The sequence below is a fragment of the Phascolarctos cinereus genome, unplaced genomic scaffold (genome assembly GCF_003287225.1).
Source record: "Phascolarctos cinereus isolate Bilbo 61053 unplaced genomic scaffold, phaCin_HiC Scaffold_3;HRSCAF=262, whole genome shotgun sequence".
In the NCBI taxonomy this organism is placed as follows: domain Eukaryota; kingdom Metazoa; phylum Chordata; class Mammalia; order Diprotodontia; family Phascolarctidae; genus Phascolarctos; species Phascolarctos cinereus.
In genome coordinates this window covers 180,200,820-180,219,875 of record NW_027555736.1, presented here as the reverse complement: position 1 = coordinate 180,219,875, position 19,056 = coordinate 180,200,820, and the positions used below count along the sequence as shown (strand labels likewise).

Genomic DNA, 19,056 nt, shown 5'->3' with positions numbered 1-19,056 from the left:
AAATTACTGTTAATGACAGAGGCCTCATGCTGCTACTGTATTTAGCATTTGCATGTGTCAAGTGCACATAGGGGTGTATAACTATTTTCTTCAGGGTGGAATTGATCAGTGAAGCACAAGGAGAGCTGCCCAAATTTCCGATTACACCATTACAAGTTGTGAGAACCCTAAATATTGTCAATGTTTCAGCGATGCTTGCTACAGGAAACTGTCATATTTACACAAACACGTTTTGTTGCCACCACTTAAAACTTAGACACACAGTTAACAGACAAGTGATAGCATTTCACACGATTCTTCTGCTTAAAGACCTGGCTTTGGGATATAAACATTAGTAAGCCGTTAAAACAAAAACTCTTCCATTTCTTGGCTAAGTAAGGGAAGTATGGCTTTTCATTAAACAAGCATTAATTAAATACCTAGTATATGCAAGGCATTCTCGCACACAATGAGAAACGAAGTCCCTGCCCTCAAGGAGATAATATTGGTAAATGAGATAATTTAGCATAATTCCTAGCACATAGTAGGTACCATATGCATGCTTATTCCCTTCTCCTTCTCAAAAAGATTACATTCTTCAGGAGTGATACTATATGTACACAGATATGCAAACAGGAATCATTTCAATCATTTCTGCTCTAACTCTATAATGTTTTTAAGACTAATGTGACAATGAAATGAGCCTTGGGCTTGGACTTAGAGTGGGCAGATTTGAATTTGCACCCTGATACTTACTGCCTGTCTAGTAATCTTACCCAAGGTTATTCACCTCTATGAAAGGGAGCTTCCTTTATCTTTGAAATGAGGGGCTTCTTAGACTAAATGTCCTCTAAGTTCTCTTTCAGATCTAAGTCATATGACCTTGTTTCTGTTTTCCTGCCAAAGTGTAGCAAAAAAAAGATAAAGTCTCCAATCTTCATTTTGACACCATACCTCAAACATTTATTTAGGGGTGTGTGTATGTGTGTATGTATGTAAGTATGTACGTATGTGTGTGTGATGTCTTTTGTTTCTTAAGATTCTGCAAGAAGAAATAAATTTCTTTATTCCTGAAATCTTTAAAATACATGCAAATAACAAGAGAAGAGAGCCTTATGCAACTATTCAAGACTCATAGGTAATCTTTGATCTTATTGAAATATCGACTGTACTTGCCAAAAGTGGAAATAACATTAGCACAGGACCAATTACATCCTATTACAAACTCCAAACTGAAGAAGATATAAGAATGTGTGAGAAAATCTACCTGCTGCTGATTTATAGAAAGGATTCCCAAAGTCTAGGCAACTGTTCCCAAAGTAAAATGAACTTACTTTCTGAGGACCTGAGTGATTTCAGGGTGAAATCACTTTGGGGACCGGCTATAGTCTAAAAATTATCTGTCCCTCCTTTTTCTTCTTCTCTCTGGCTTTGAACAATTTCACTGTTCACCACAGCCACTGAGAGATAATAAACGGAAAAAGACTGGGATGAAACCCAAAGTATTCTTTTGTTTCTTGGTAGTCAACCTAGTAAAAAGGTTTACTAGGGAAAGAAGTTCAAGATTGCTGGCCAAAATATACTGTGAAGATGACTATAATTTTTAATGCCATTTGCGTTTTATGCTACAAGTACCTTTTATCATTGGTAATTTCTTCTCTACCTAAAGAATGAACCCAACACAAAAGGCACATATTCGGCACGTAAAAAGAGAGAAGACATCACGGTGCAAAAGGAAGATTATTAGAGACATCAAAGAGAAAGAATGAGAGGAAAAATGAAACTATAAGACAGTAAGAACAAGTCCATTAAGCCAGGGGAAGAGGATTTGTGGTTATTATATGATTGTTACTATTATTGATGATAACGTATATTTTTAAAGATGAGATAACACTACTACTAATAACAATGATTTAGTCTCTCAGAGTAAGGGTATAACATCCCAAAATTGGAGGATACTCTGAAAAGGGCAGCACAAAATTTGATAAATTCTGGTTGTGTGATCCCAGGGAAAATCATTGACCTTCTCTATGTGCTTTAGGCAACACCGTAGGACTCATTCTCTGTTGTCCAGTAGAGGTTCTCCACACAGAGTAAGAACCACTCTACTTTGCAAATACTAACCATCTCCTATGGGGAGGGTATTTCATTAAGGATTTGCATGCATGTATAGGACAGTTCAGGGGCCTTCTTGTTTTTTCCTTTTTTTTTTCATCAAGACCTAGAACGGAGTAAATAGGTAATACAGGCTGAGTTGAGTATGTTTACAATGTTCAGGTGGCAGAGATAGAAAAGAAAGACAGGCAGGTCCCATATGATGCCATCACCAGGAAACATCAGTTACAGTCACTTGGAATCCCAGGCAACTTAAATTATGAGTACATCTGGTTTAATATAAAAAAAATAGTACCACAAATACTATTCTCTCTCCATTGATATTCAACGATTGTCAACTATTATACATGTGAGTTTAACTATTTTTAGTCTTGTGAACTGTGTCTGTATATTCTAAGAAAATGTATGTTCCTTTAAGACATTGCTTTATTTTTGACTCTTTGTATCCTTAGGGCTTAGCACAGTACCTGGTATGCAGTAGATGTTTTTATTTAAAAAAAAAAATCCCAAACCTAAACTTTGTCTTCTGACTCTTATTTTTTTTTTCCAAACCTTCCCTCAGATACCAACTTTTTGACCCTGGGCAAGTCTTAACCTCCCTCAGTACCTCAGTTTCTTCATATGTAAAACAGGGATAATAACATCATTACCTCATGGTTGCTGTGAGAATCAAATGAGTCAACATATGTAAACTACTTTACAGACTTTAAAGTGTTATATAAATGCTATCTGTTATTATATTTTGTCTTTGTAGCGCCAGCATTGAAGACAGCACCTGACACATAGTGAGTGTTTATAAGTGCTTATTGGTTGATAACTGCCCTTTCCCAAACCAGGAAATCCTCCTCTCCATTGTCAGACACCTGGCAAAGGGAAAAGTGATGATGGTTGTGGTGATGACAGTAATGATGCCTACCCACTCTTCCTTTCTGATATTACATATCTCTCTCACTGTTGTAACAGAATTGCAATCATGTACTCAGCTTCAGCAGAGACATGAAGCTTCATGCCTAGGCCATCTTTATCACTGCCAAACACTATGTATGAGCACATCTAGGATCTGTGTTCCCATTCACCTTCTCACCTTCCTTTATTACTCAGGCATGGGCTACCTTGGTCCTAGCCAATTCAGTCTTTTTTTTTTCCTCAGAAAAGGGGGGAGGAGCATTCCTTAGCTTAGTGGAAAAGAGGCAGCATGGCAGAAAACTAGAGGTCTAGCCTTGGAACTAGAAGATGCAGATTCTAATCTCACCTCTGATACATAGTACCTATGTGACCCTGGGTAAATAACTAAACCTCTTAGCATTCTGGTCAACTCTCTAAGACTGTTAAGTTGCACATAATGTGCCAACTTGCAGGGGGGCAAATCGAGTAAACTCTCTGAGCCTCAGTTTTATATTTTCTTTTTTTTCTCCACCTAGAAAGTATGGAAAATAATGCTAGAGGACTGATATAATTGGGCTGTTGTGAGACTAAAACAAGATATATGTAAAGTGCTTTGCAAACATTAAAGCATTAGATAAATGTCAATCATTGTTACTGTTGTTGCTTAGAGTATATTAATGGTTTTCAAAGTGTTTTCCTTATAACAGTCTTATGAAGAAGACTGTGAAATTATTGTTTTCTCCATTTCCCAGATAAGGAAATTGAGGTTTGGATAAGTACAGCAACTCTTACCCAAGGTCACCTAAATGGGAAATAGCAGAGCCAGGCCTTGAACCCAGGTTTCCCAAGGGTCAGATATATGCAATTATAGAACCAAATTACTAATTACGGTAACTGAAGCACCATTATGTCCAGAGGTAGTTATAGTATTCTTAAGGAGAATACTAAACACGAAGTGTGGTACTGTGGAAAGAGTACTGAATTTGGAGTCAGAGGACCTGGGTTCAAATCCTAGCTCTTCTATTTACTACCTTGTGTCTTCTAAGGCAATCAACAAGCAATTCTTAGGTACCACTTTTGTGCCAAGCACTGTGCTATACCCTGACAAAAGGCAAAAAATAAATAAACAGTCCCTGATCTTGAGGAGCTTATATTCTAATGGGGAAGACAACATACAGGTATCATGTCACCTCTAAACAGTAAAATAAGAGTGTTGACAAAGATGACCTTTAAGGTCCCTTCCAGATTCAAATCAATGAATCTATTTAAATACAGTATCTTAGACATGATACATCATGTCAAGTCACATTCAAAATGTCAGCATCATCATATACACTTTAAAAGGGAAGAATACTCTTTGTCTTCTTACTGTCCATGCTTTAAATTATTTTCAAAGAAGAAAATGCACCCAAAAAGGCCTTCAATCATTTAAATGTGAGGATCAGGATGAACACACTTAAAAAAAAAACATGAAATGAAGAATGCTGGACCATTTAGAGAATGCATAATTTAAAAAACAAGTCTTTCATTATCTATTTTCTGTCTCTCAGCACCAAAATCAATAACCAAATTAAAACTAAATATTAAAAATTGGAAAAAGGACAAAAAAGAAGACAAATTCAATTTTGATGCCAAATGTTAAGATGCCAAAATTAATCCTGGATCAGAACTCCATTTCCTCAGCTTTACACTAAGCTGTAAACCACTGAAAACCAGATTCACTATGGACAACCATGATCCTCGATTTAAGTATGGTGGTAGGAATGGCACCACTCTGAATGCCTCTGGCATGTCCAGGCTCAGATTTTCATATCATTCCCAAAGTACCCAGTTAATGTAACAGTCTCCACTAAACCAAGCTATAAACAAACCTTTAACTGGAAAGATGCGTCTATTCGCTTATAATCTGTTACCTGGAAAAAAGCAGAAGGTCTCTCTAGCCACCTAATCACCATATCAATGACACATGCCACAAGAGAGAAGCACTAGTTTATTTGATTGATCATGGTAGATAAACTCCAAATAACAGAGAAATTAACAAATGCTTGACATTTGCTCAACATCCATTATTCTGACACTGCTTTCAGAATTTCAAAGCCTGGGAGTATGCTTAATCAACATTCATATTCCCTTGAGAGCTCCAGGCACCATATTGCGCCCCGCCTTCATACTGATGAAAACTGCATATTGGCCATTTCCAAAATGTTCTGGGACTCCACACAGGGCCCCTTCTCTCTCTTGTTCCTGCTCTGCAGTTTTCTTTTAAACACTTCCAAGACAAAAGCATCTGCCAGTTTTTCTCTCTGGGGATGTATGCAAAATGAACTTAACAGTTTTAAGGCAGAAGTAACCCTCACATCTAAATTCATTCATAGGACAGAAAAGGGCCTAAGAGGCCTCTCCAGGGACAAAGCCCTGCTGAAATTCCCCCCACACACAGCAGTGGGAGCTTTATAAAATCTAAGTCCAGACAATTTCCATTTCAAATGCCCAACATAGCATGACCTTTGTCAGATCTCTGAGCCCGTGATGCACCCATGATTTTTTATTCTAACCAGCACAGACATTAGACAGGGCACTACTGCTAAGCAGGAGGTTCAATATTTGCATGCTCTTCTATTGTGAAAATGGAACAGTGACAGCACTGTGTCAAATGCTTTTCCTCCTATAACTTTAACTCCATGGGAGAGGCATAGCTGACAGATGACTCTCCAACATCTGTGTTATGTACACTGCACAGCTGAGGAACCCTGGATCACTGTCATAGCATCTCAGGGGTGACCTACACCTTTCTCAGATCTTTTCATTAGCTTTCCCTGCTTCACCCCCCAACCCCCCCCCAAAAAAAATGGATAAAGGCAAACACAATATATTTTTTTCAGTAAAAAAAAGTAAATATCGCAAGAAAGATTAACATAATTTATAGTCATTAAGCTGTTCACATAGCAGCTCAGCATATGTTGTATAAATGTCCTATACAAAATAATTTATCAGATCTGACACATTGCACATCATATTGTATTATTTAATATGCTTACTAAAATTTCATGGATCAAGCACCACTTCTGGAAAATATTTCTTCATCTCCTGTGATTTATTTTGATTACCTTTTACAGCTACATGATAAAGTGGAAGTTGCAAAATTACAAGGTTAAGGTTTACCCAGCTATTGCTTCATATAGTAAAATATAACAAATGGCTCCCTGTCTGTGCGGTATTTTAGCTTCATTGAGTATTAAGAAGAACACCACACTAAGCACTTAGCTCCCTACTGAATATTTTAATATTTTTAAATAGGCCCTAAAAAAATACTCTGACCCAAGAGGAAAGAAAAATGGGCTGAGTCCTACAAAGGAGAAGGGAACAGTCTGCTCACCTCTGGACAGGAGAATTAACTCTTTCAGACTACTAAAAGACCATAATATAGTCTACTAAGCAGAGTGAAAATTAGTATGGCATGGTGGGACAAGAGGGCTAGCCTTAGGGACAGGAAGACTTGCAGTCAAGTCCTGCCTGACACTTACTATATGTGACCCTGGGTAAGTCACTTTCTCCATTGGTACTCCAGGCAATAAAGGTTACCAATAAGTCTCTGACCTGCATCGGTAAGGGGAGTTTCCCCTACAGTAATTCCCTAAACTAATAAAAGCACATCTCTGGACCAAAATATTAGTCAGGATCACAGTAAAGAACACAGCCTCTGTCCTCAAAGAATTTACAAATCTAATGAAGGAGAGAATGCACACAGATGAGCCACATAAATATGTACCGTACAGGTAAATCCAATATTCAGCACCTGAAAGGGACAAGGATCCTTGCCTTTCTAGTCTCCTTTTTGGTCGAAATCTTCATGTGAAATGTAGTATTCTTTTTTGCAGGCAGACATTTGTAGTCTTCCCAAAAAGAGACAGACAGATAAAGAGTTTAAGAGAAAGTAAGGAGAGGAGAAGATGTCAATGGTATAAATAGCTGGGACCAATACATATTTTTAAAGAACAAATAATTTTTGTGGGCCTAATGATTTCTAAAAACTATTTACAAGGTCTTGTTAAAATAAATGCCAATATCTCTGTGCTGTTCCTACTCTCTCTTTCTTAATTTTGGGGATTTAACATAAAGATTTAATATGTTCCCTATGAATGATTTGATTAATATACACAGCACCTGGGATGAAAGGAGAATAAGGAACATTTAATAAAGAAATGATTATTCTTAGGGAGCAGGTCTTGTCTCTCTGTGTTAGTGATAGTTGACAAGGAAATTACCCCATGGTCTCCAAAATAATAATAATTCTCCCACAAGTAATATGTTTAGATGCCACTAGAGATGCTCCATATGGTTCTAGGTGAGAGTGTATAAGCACTGTAGTCCAAAAAGCAGGAATTAATCTCTTCAAACTCCTGACCTAGCTGTCAAACACCAGGAGACCCAAGTTGTCAATGGGATTCCTAACTTGAGAGAGAGAAGCCCGGAAACCATATTCCAGAACTACACTTTGATGGAATTGTCATTTTTAGAGGAAAAGCAGAATAGCATAAGGATGCTTAGAGCCATGCCATATTACAGTGACACTAACAGAGACAGGGAATAAACTAGTACTGGTCCCTATTCCATGAAGTCATCCAAGTTCACCACAAAAAGGATGAACCTTTCTAACCTAGAAAAAGGAAATATGCTTAAAATTCAGAAACGTGCTTTGTTTTTGTAAATGACAGTTAATGAAACACTAAACAGCCTCAGAAGGAACCACCTCACAAGGGCTGTCAGAGCCAAATCACTTTACCAAGAGTCGTGGGATTTTTAGACAGATGTGACCCAACTCTAAAAATCAGTAGTTCCCTCCTAAAATCCTTATGAAGGAAATAGGCACAGGGAACTGAGGTTGTAGGTGCAGAAAGCTCTATCAAAAACATCCACCAAGGACATAGTGAGTGGGTCAGGGGCAAGGGCGGGGGCAGTTAGAATATTACAGATTCTTACTGAAACTCAACACCCTCTCAACCCCCCAAATTCCTAGACACATTTCACCTTTCTGAGATTATTTTCTGGTTGCAAACCAACCACTATGAACCTTTCAGTGAATTACTGAATGGGCCACTTAAAGGAATAAACAATTACAAAAATGACTCTGTCACAAGCGTGTACATTTTATTTTATTTAGTGATGTAATAAGCTTAGGGGCATATATCAGGTCCAAAATGGTCTTGGTCATTAATTTAAGTAATAAATCATAGGCCTTGCCAACAATGACGGCAAACAGATGCTAACAAGGAAATGTATTATTTAATATTGCCATGTGTTATAAAAATGTAAGTGTGTTTAAGACATGTCTTAAATTTTTATAATAATATGCATTTAATACATTACTGTTTGAACACATACGGGAATCAAATTTATAGGTCCCATTCTGTAGATTCTTCTTCTCCTGTGAACACAAGAGCACATTATAGAGGTTTTTTCCCTTGAAGCAAGAAGGGAAAACCTTTAAAGTATATGTTTGCAACTATATCTAATTGGCTGTCTTGCTGCTTTGTGGTAAATAATATCAGCCCTGAAACTCATTAAAAGAGACAAATCCACAAATTCTGACTGAACATAAAAGTATCCATTTTTAAAATTATAAATGAAAAAGAAGAAACTTTACATATAAGAGAGAGAACTGATTTAAATCAGGTCCTCCCTTGTTTGGGATCTCCTTTCATATACATACAAATAGTTCATAATTGTTCCACAAGATATAAAACTGAAATATACTAACAGGATAAATCAGAAAAAATATACATATGTTCAAAATTTGGGGAAATTTTAAAAATCCTTTCCTTGTCCACCTCCTCATGAAAAGATTCTAACTATCTTACAGAAAGAGTGTGAAAAGTGGCCAACTCCAACCCCACAGTACTTCGTAATCTTTAGCATGTCCAACATCAAAACTATCTCTTCCCTGCCTAATGTTCTTTCTTACAAATAGCAAAGCTTGCCCCAGCAGGTTGAACTTATGAATTATGGGCAAAGGAGTTTAGGGATGGGCAATATATTCTTTTTTTTTTAAATCCTTCTTTCACTTTACCAATATGTCTACTCAGCTAATAGCAGTTTTTGTTTACACATGATTTTTTTAAACTTCCTTTTCCAATCAACTCTCTTAACTGCCTGTATACTCTCCAGCCCTCTTTCATATGTAGTCTACAATGTATGCTTTAAAACACTTGAGGAAGCAGGGCTTGGAGTATGGAAACTAAATTTTCTTCATTAAATCTACTGAAGCAGATATTAAAAATGCATTTAATATACTGGAGATGGTCGGTGGGCACCGCTGACTGTGACAGGCCAGTTACTGATGATCTGCCGTCAGATGGCCTTCTCAGCAGGAGTCTGTGTCTACGGCTGCTGAAGGACAGCAATATCTTCCCTTGTGTGTAAGCTCTATTCATCTCCCAAGTATTTACTAAATCACAGGCCTCTGCACACAAACCCAGCGTTTCAGCGCATGCTAACAAATGATGGATGGCCTAGTCAATTCGTTATGTCCTGAAAGCGTGATTTCCTGCCATTCCAATCATCAAACCTCTAGAGCCTTCAGAGCTGATCAGTCCTGGAGAATATATTTTGCAGGCTCTATTAAGGAGTGGAAGTTCTTTCCATTAGGGTCCCGAAACTTTTTTTTTAAGAAAAAAGCCATTACTCAAGGCTGAGTATTCAATAAATGTTCAGGTCATATACCACTAACGTGGTAAAGAGCAGAAAAAAGGAGAATCCCTCAGACAGTAGCTAATAAAAGAGTGGGTTTTAGTTTATAATTAAAACTTTCTAATTATTTTGTATTAAGAATCAATTGATGTTTTAAAATATTTAAATCTAGTTTTAAATATGTATCAGGTTAGAGAACTTGTCTAAAACTGGATGTAGGGTTAGGAACTTTCCAAAGGCAATTCAATTTGTGTACTATTAAGCTTTGTGAAACAAGCCATCACGAGGGTCCTCCTAATTGCGTTCTCCCATTGTTTTTTTTTTTAATAAATATTTTGGTAATGGGATTTCCATATAATTGGTTTCCTTTGTAATATAATGCATTCCGTTTTGTGCATTTAAAAACACTGATTTGAGAAGGAATCCATGAACTTCATATTGCCAAAGGGAATCGTGATACAAAAAAAGGTAGTACATGCCACTGCTTGTTATGAAGGGACAGATCACTTATAAAGTTGAGAGATAATGGTCTAACTTGCCAAAGGAATAAATCTAAAAAAAACCCAAAAGAGCACTTTTTTTCCTCCAAGGTGATGCATATCAAACATCTTTTCTATGGACCATAAGCCAATTAAAAAAAATGTAGCTTCAGTGTAACTATGGAGTAGAAATATACCTAGGTATACATACATACAATGGCTATAAAATACTAAACTATAACATGGATCTACCTACTACAACTTGCTTTGCAGAAACAAGACGCTTTTAAAGAATGGAACAACTTACTGCAAATAAGCATCTGGAAATGCTATTTAAAAAAAAAAAACCTCTCTGCTGGCCTTCAATTTAACCAATAGGTAGGTGGCTATAATGCACCATATTTAGCACAAGCTTCAGTTCACTGCCCTGCCATTCACCTCCACCTTGACCTGAAGATTAAGCTCACTTTTATTACACACAAAGGTCATCTGTATTAGGTCAAAATTCAAAGTCCCTTGTCAGAAAAGGTTGATATATTCCAACCTTTCCTACGCCAATGCATCAAATTTTTCATGGTGAAGTCATATTCAGCAGACAGTATATTCAGCAATTTATTGTGCCATTGTAATACAGCACAGAATACAATTGTCCAAAAAGCTATCCCATGAATAAAATATTTTTCATGACAATGTACCAAATCTAGTCTCTTTGTGAACCTCTAACAGATGAAATACATCTAACTAGGTCTTGCTTTCATACTTCAGAGGAATAGTACAGGAAATCCTGTATGATCTATAGGATGTTGGAAAGGCTATGGTATAACGACTGTTTTTATCTACCACCACGGTCTTTATCTATGGGCAATATTTGTTCATTGTGACACATTAGCAAACTCAGGTGCAAATTAAAAACCTCTACCATTTTTTGGTCAGTTTTGTGATTTCTATGCCCATCTATGCCCAGTAGCCTCACAGTGAAGCCACCGAATCAGAAGTCATCTCTATTTGCTCATATCCATCAATATTGACATGTTCACCAAACTCAGAAGACAAAATAAACTAGAAGAATTAAAGTCTTAGTCCAAAATTTGTTTTTATTGCTTTAGAGATTGCCTGCAATACTGAAACTAGTTTAAGAGAAAAGTTTCTGTTTTGTATTCCTGAATATGCTATTAGCAGTAAAAAGCAAGATTTTAAAGTATAAAAAACTTATTTCTTAAACAGGCTTATTAGTAGTCTTTTTATTTAAGAAATATTCATTTTACCATGAGCAGAGGTATTCTGATAGAGAGTATATTTCAAGGAGATTAATTTTCAATTATTTTGGAAAGAAAGGATTGTTCATCGGTTTTTATCATTAAGAATAGTAATGGCTCAGCTAAGTTTTCACATTAATTTCCCAATTGAGATCAGACTACAAAAGTTCGAGTCCTGAGTCTTGTCCTGGACTTAACTAACTGTAACAATTTATAGTTTGGCTACCTCAGCATGGTAGAGACCTGACTTCATAACCAGCAGTCACCCAGTCTCCTTTCAGAAATAACACATTCTTGCCAAGCTGAAACAGCAAGGAACAACAGACTCCCAAAACTATGAGGTGCTTCTGACAAAAGAGAGGGAGCAAGAAAAAGGATTAGAAAATCTCCAGGTCTCTGAAGCAAATGATTCCTACTCCTACGATTTTGTTGCCCCACCATGCTGGTCACACCTTAAAAGCAAGGAAAAAAAGGCCAAATCCCAAAAGCTACCAATCTTTACAACCTCAATTTTGTTGATTTTCTGTACTTTTCACTTATGATTTTTGCCACAGTTAACAAACAAATTAGGCTTCTATCAACCCTGTGATGAGACTTTAATTTAATAGACACCATTTATTACATTAATGGTTCCAATTATGGGCCAGCAGCACAATGTAAAGTGCTTCGGGGAGGGGTAGAAAGGGGGGGGTATAAATACAAAATTCAGTCCCTTCCCTCAAGGAGAGATGATTACTACAGGGGTGACAGTGTTACAGACAAGTGCTCTAGGAATATAGCAAGAACACTAACAGTGAGGGTCTCAAATTTCAAAACAGTTTCAAATTAATTCATCTATAAAACAAGGATGGTGGTAGACCAGACAATTTCTAAGGTCTTGGCTCTAAAGGCCTGTGATCTCATTATAGTAATTCGGTTAACAATAAATAACTCTACAATAACATCTGTGAACATTTGAAGCAATATTAAACAGAACTAATACCAACACAACAGGACAACCTGAACCATCCCCTAGAGTTCAATGAAATGGGACTTAACCTGTACATCAACATTTTTAAATGGAGCTGACCAAATGCAAAGAGACACACAAGCCATTTAAGGTGAAACATGGGCAACATCCACTCCATCAAGCCAAGATGACAGCAGATTAAGTTCCTGGGAAGGAGACTCTATTGTGGTAGAGTAGCATAATGGAGAGGGCTCTGAACTTGTTCTGAAGACACAAATAGCTGGGTTCAAATCCTATCTCAGATATTTACTAGCCATGTAGCCCCAGACAAGTCACTTACCCCCTGTAAGAATCAGTTTCTCATGTATGATATGGGGATAATAACAACTATCTCAAAGGGTAGTTGTTACACTCAAAGGACATAATGCATATAAAGCATTTTGTAAACCTTAAAGTCCAGTACAGAGGTGAGTTATTATTATTAACGGCACCTATATTATTTGGTGGATAGCTATAAGGGAGGTCAACTCACATTCCCAATCCTATAATACTATTTTTGACATATAAATCATTCTATACAGTTATGTCTTGCCTAACACTAAAAATATCAAGTTAATACCTTAAGAACAGGAAAGAAATATTTCCTTCTGCATAGATGTCCCTCACAAAAAAGAAGAGCTATTTTCTTAGGTTGTTGTACACAAGTCAGATGTTAGTAAATTAAGTCATATTTTTCCTGTTGTTCTATGTTACATGATTCAGAGCTATTTTATCTTCATTTCTGATTGATGGCTTGGCAGTGTTTCATAACACTTGTGCTTTATATTTGTCTACCCCTTTTCCCCACTCAAATAGTTACTGAACTCAGAAAAGATACACTGAGGGAGCTCTCTAGATAAAAGAATCCTTCCTTAATCTTTTTTACAAAATGTTTATATGACCTAAGAAAACTTACCTGGGACCTAACTACTGCAGTTCAGCTGTGGTAGTCCCTCCCCTCCCCCTCCCCCTTTTTTATTTAAAAAAGGATAAAGACTATAAGATTCTGTCTCATCATCAAGTCCATTTGCCATCTTAGCTCAATGGGGCTTGAAGTGTAAGTTAAATTTAAATTTTATTAGCTTTTGCTACCACACTATCTGCAAAATAAACACTAGAGTAACATACCTTCAGTAGAAGCTTATAATAATGTTGGAGATTTGTAATCAGAAACAAATTTAAAACACCAAATAAATAACAAGTAATATAGTTTGCCCACACTATGAATGATACAATGCCTTGAAGAAGTAGGCCTATTTTAAACTAAACATTCTACCACATGGCAAAGAATCCCTATCACCACTTCAACAGTAGGTAAATAAAAAGGTTTTGGTCCTAGCTTTTTATGCATCTTAAGATTGAATTGAGGCATTTACTATTCCACCAATTGTATAAATAGAGGGAAAGATGAGACTTCCAACTCATTGGACTAGATGATCTTTAAAGACTCCTCTAGTTCTAAAATTCTATGACCCTGTTGAGATAATCTTCTCTCACAGGTTTTTGAGAGGGTCAGAGTTCACAGCTAACTGGTCACTGGAATTCTTATTAGCAAGTACTTATTAACAAAGACTGCATATATGGTTCAATGTGTCTACTACCTCCTATGAGTAGTAAAGCCTGAAAGTGAGTGAAGGAAGATGATGGAAGTAGAGGTCAGCTAACGTGCCCCTAAAAATGACTCACATTCATTCAAAAAATATTTGGTATGTATGTTTTAGTTTTCCAAGTTTTTCAAGTGTTTTTTTTTTTACTACTAGTCCAAACTACCACCTCTAAAAGATAATTATCTGTTCCCTGCTTAAACATCCTCAGAAATAACCCAGTGTTAGTAGATCAGATTTTTATCCAATTCCTTGAAAATATCACCTTAGCCTAAGCTTCACAGGGGCTAGTTAGTTTCAGAAAAAATAATATTATGAATGGGTGACTGACCAGCTGAAAGATGTTAGAGCAAGGTTGTGACTTTATGATGAGATCTAGTATAATGAAGTACCCACATTATCATAAAAGAACATTGATCGGGATCCCCTTATGCAGGATGTACATATATAAAGTTCAGTTTTTCTACTTTAATCTGGGTCACACAGTGACAGTATATCAGTCGATGTAGAACCTATAATTTCTGAAGGCAAAAATTCAACTGATATGGCAAAAATGGTGCCAAGTGTGAAATAAATATATGATGGTAAATTCAGTCTGCTTTTGTCTGAAAGTCAAATAATAAAGTATTATTACTTTAAGCTTAAATTGAACCTTTTCTCCAAGGAGGAAATATTTAATTTCTCTTTATTGTACAAGTAAACATACTGGTATGTGTTATTACTTAGTAGCTTAAAGTTCCATGTCTGTAATGTAGACTTAAAAAATGAATGAAGTCAATAATCTAATTTGATTCCCATAAAAATGAAGCATTTCCCCCACTCTAATAGTAAATATAGTCAATGTGCGTATTCTTCTGGGGATAACATTAGCTATGATTTTCTTTGAACTGCTCCCTTGTAGTAATTCCAATTCTTACTCTTACTTTTACATGTAAAGCAAAACATAAGGGTAAAGGTTTCTGAAAATGGGTAAAAATAACTTTTAGGACAGAACTGCCATACATCTAACAAAAAATTCCTTTACAAGGAGTTGAACCTCAACAGCCATTCAATAATAAAATAATACTGTCTTCAAAGAAAAGAAAATACTCAGAATAGTCATATGGATTCCCCACCCCCCCAGCCATGATGGTTTAGCTTCATGATCAATATAAAGAATACCTCTGGCCATCTTTCCAGTATAAATGAATTCACAGTATTTCTGAAAGTCATATCAATGAATTATCTTTTATTGGTCGACAACACTCCTAGAATTCCTAGTTCAGGTTAGGCTAGTCTTTTTCCTGCCTTTAGGAACCATTTTCACTATTTTGGAACTTTTATCCATCACTTTTATCTCTAAACACTGTCTTGGTGAGATTATCAGTTCCCATAGGTTCAACAATTATCTCTAGACAAATAACTTCCAAATCAACATATCCAACCCTACCCTCTCTTATAAACTCCAGTACCACTTCAACTTTCTGCTGGACAGTTTTACCTCAAAGTCGCATCAGCATCACAAGCCCAAAATATCCAAAACAGACCTTATCATCCTGTTGGAGTTACATTTTCCCACTCACTTGGATTCACAAGTTTGGAGTCATCCCTGACTTCTTAGATTTAATCAATTGATAAGTCTTAGTAATTCTACCTGCACATCTCTCCCATACATCGCTTCCACCCTACTCACATACTTGCTGCCTTCATTGCCTCCACTTTTACTTCAATAGCTTCTTTATTTCTTTCCCACCTTCCATTTTCTCCCAACTCCAATCTAACATCTACAAACTACCCCAAAATGTGGAAGAGGCCATGTTATCACCATGCTTGAAAATCTCTGGCACTTTCCTATAGACTCTGTGATGAAATATAAACTCCTCAGCCTGGCATTTGAAGTCCTCCACAACCTGGCTGCCACTTATCTTTGCAGACTTATTTCTTATGACTCCCCTTCATTCATTCTATGTTCGTCCACTGGCCTACTAGCTGTTCCCTTGCCATCTTCCAACTCTTTGCCTATAAGGTATTCTTTCATCAGCTCTAATTCTTAAAATCTCTGGCTTCCCCCATTTGGGCACGCTCTCTCCCTCCATAAATCATCTTACATTTATTTACCTATATCATGTGTTGTACGCCTATGCTAGAATAAAGGGTCCTAGAAGGCAAGAACATGTTCAGTTTTTGTCTTTACATCCCCATCACCCCGTATTCTTATGTGTAAAAGCTTAATAAATTCTTGAGCTGAATTGTTACCAAAATATATATAGATATGTACTATCAAAAGAATAAGAAAACTATAAATTAAGAAATTTAACTCAAAAATACAGAAATAAGGTTATATATACATGAACTATACAACTAAACTAAAAGAATTATGCAACTTTCTAGACTGTCCCTTGAAGTCATTGAATCTGAGCATGTCAAAGAAAAGAATTGAATCATTATGAAAAATTTGGGGCAAGTTTCTAGCATCTGGGCTGTATTTTGTCTGCTAAGAAAGACTTAGGTATTCACTGTCAAGTGAGCAAAACACACAGATAAACTTTCTTTTGTTATCATTTCTTTGTCAGGTCCCTGACCTTGCCTCAAACTGCAAAACTAGATTTTGTACACTGGAGTACAAATGTGGTCTGGGCAAGGCAAAGCAATCAATTCTTGACCCTGAAAGTCAGTGGTTAGTCCTAGCTACTGAGTAAAACTGAATTGGCAAGTATGAAAGGGCATTAATGTTTAGGTGGGTGGTCCTGTGAGGTCCTTTGAGATTTTATTATTACCCTGAGATTTTATTAACCAATAAAAAATGGTCCAAATATTACATTATGATTATGTAACCAATCAGAATCTCAAAGAGGAAGAAATGTGGGAAGGAGACATGTAAATAAATCAACATGACTCTAACTGGGAGCTTTGCTAATGAAACAAAACTGTAAGAGAATTTGGAACAGAAATCATAGAACCTTAGGATGAAAGACCAAAAAGAAGCATAATACTGAAGGTTTCATGTCAAGAAGTCTAATGCTCAGAATGAGCAAAAGACAGCAGCATATGCAAAAGGCAACAATAAATTTGGGAAGCTACACTTAAGGAAAACAGAAAGCAAATGCATAGGCCCCACCTTGGCAAAGAATGTGTGAGTTAGTGTATAACAAAGCAACAAACATTTAGTAAGCACTTACTATGTATCAGAGACTGGGCTAAATTCCTGAGATACAAATTCAGGTAAAAAGAAAAATAGTGCCTCCTCTCAGGTATCTTACATTCTAATGGAGGGAAGGCAGCTAATAAAAAGGATGCTGAAAAGAGGGACAGGGAAGACTGGAAGATGGCATGGTGACAAAATCTGAAAAGTAAGAAGCACAGCTGGGCAGGAAATAAAACAGAGCCAGCCTGGATCCATCCCCAAAATGGAGACTGCCAGAAGGAATTCTTCAATGGAACAATGGGACCAGCACGACAGAAGCAAGAAAGCCACTGAGTCATGTCATGGTGGTGAAGTCTACAGAGTCAGAAGCACCAAGAGGAGGAGAATAAAGCATGAAGTATAGAAAGCAGAACTAACTCCACTCTGGTTCTGCTTTTGTCTTTTCCAGAAGGAGAAATGTTCAAAGTAGAAAAGATAACTCCCATCACAAAGGGGGAACTGGAGTCCCAAAAAGGTCAAGAGATAAACTTACATGAAGCATCCAGGTGGCTTTGCATTAAGTTTCCAAGTTCAGATGAATTATTTCTTAGAAAATGAGTGAACTTGTAGGTACTACATCAAAGCTACTATTGATAATGTTTGAAAATGCTTACAGAATGGGAAAAGTGCCAGAATCCTGTAGATAGGCAAATACACAAGTTTCTAAAATAATAATAATAATACTAACAATAATGATAAGGTAAATGTAGATTCCCTGGAATGATAACTTGGCAATACTCAACAAAACCCAAAGAATAGATTTTTAAGCAACTGATTTATGAATTCATCAATCATAAAGCAAATGGCCAGTTAACTAAAAACAAATCATACAAAACTAATCAAGACAGTTAAATCTGAGCAGTTAAGAAAGTCAGACAAGTGAGCTCCTACCTATTTAAATTCCTTCACCAATCATAAAAAACTATCCACGCTATCCTTATCCCACCAGAAATAAAGAAAGGAAAAAAAGAGAAACTTTAAAAAAAAAGAAAGAAAGAAAAAGAAAAGTTGAGAAATGTGATAATAGTAACTACAACTACAACTGAGAGGACCAGGGAGTACTGCAGCCCTGAAGTCTCAGAGATAGCACTGACCTAGATGTAGCACATTGGTGCTTCAAACTTCACATATCCCTACCCCCTCTCATCTGAGTGGCTAAAGGGCACAGAAGTTGCTTTAGTCTTTTGCCACTCCATCCATAATCCCAATCTCCTATTGGTCTGAACTCATCTCAACTACAAACAAGACTGAGAAATACAGAAGAGCCTTGAGAGTCTGGGCCCTTAAGTAACAATTCTTGCCACTATCTCTCCCAAAAACCAGTCCATAAGCGAAACTGAGATCTTGGGGAAACCATTGCCTGCCTGAGAAGAAAGGTGCAAGAGCACAGGAGAAACCCCCATGTTCATCTACTTCATTCTGACCGAGGACCAGGGAACTCCTGACCTACCTTGATCCACCTCAGCCAAGAATGGTAGGGACTCCCATTCCTTAGGTCACCATCCTTCACTATCAGCTCAAAGGCTGAATGTTTCCATGAAGAAGTAAGAGGCCCTAGGGTCAAAACCTGGTTCCATCACCTGTGTGGACGTAAGCAAAACAATCTAAGTCTCAATTTTCTCACCTGCAAAATGAAAGGTTGGACTAGAAGAATTCCCACATCACTGCCACTTCTAAATATCTTATTCTGTCATACTGAAAAAGGAAAAAAAAAAGGTAGATGTTATATTTGAGGACATGCTTAGAAAACATCTTCCAGATGAGGCAAATAGGCCACCAACAAGAAGAACCCCTAGATGAAGATTTCTAGGGCATATAACTGTAAAATTCAGTAATTTTAAAGTAATTTTAAAATTTGGGAAATTAAAAATAAGTCATATCTAAAGAAATAACAGAGAAA

General features: G+C 36.7%; 1 protein-coding gene across 6 annotated transcripts in view; it reads right to left on the bottom strand.

Moving 5' to 3' along the window:
- Positions 1 to 19,056, bottom strand: part of CDIN1 (CDAN1 interacting nuclease 1) — a 337,401-nt gene that overhangs the window by 306,746 nt on the left and 11,599 nt on the right. Inside the window, exon 2 of one of the 6 annotated variants that reach the window (XM_078151318.1) lies at positions 18,781 to 18,851. The exons of the other annotated variants lie outside the window; for them this stretch is intronic. The gene's annotated coding sequence lies outside the window, so the exon portion shown is untranslated. The remainder of the gene's footprint in view (positions 1 to 18,780; positions 18,852 to 19,056) is intronic. 6 annotated transcript variants of the gene reach the window in all.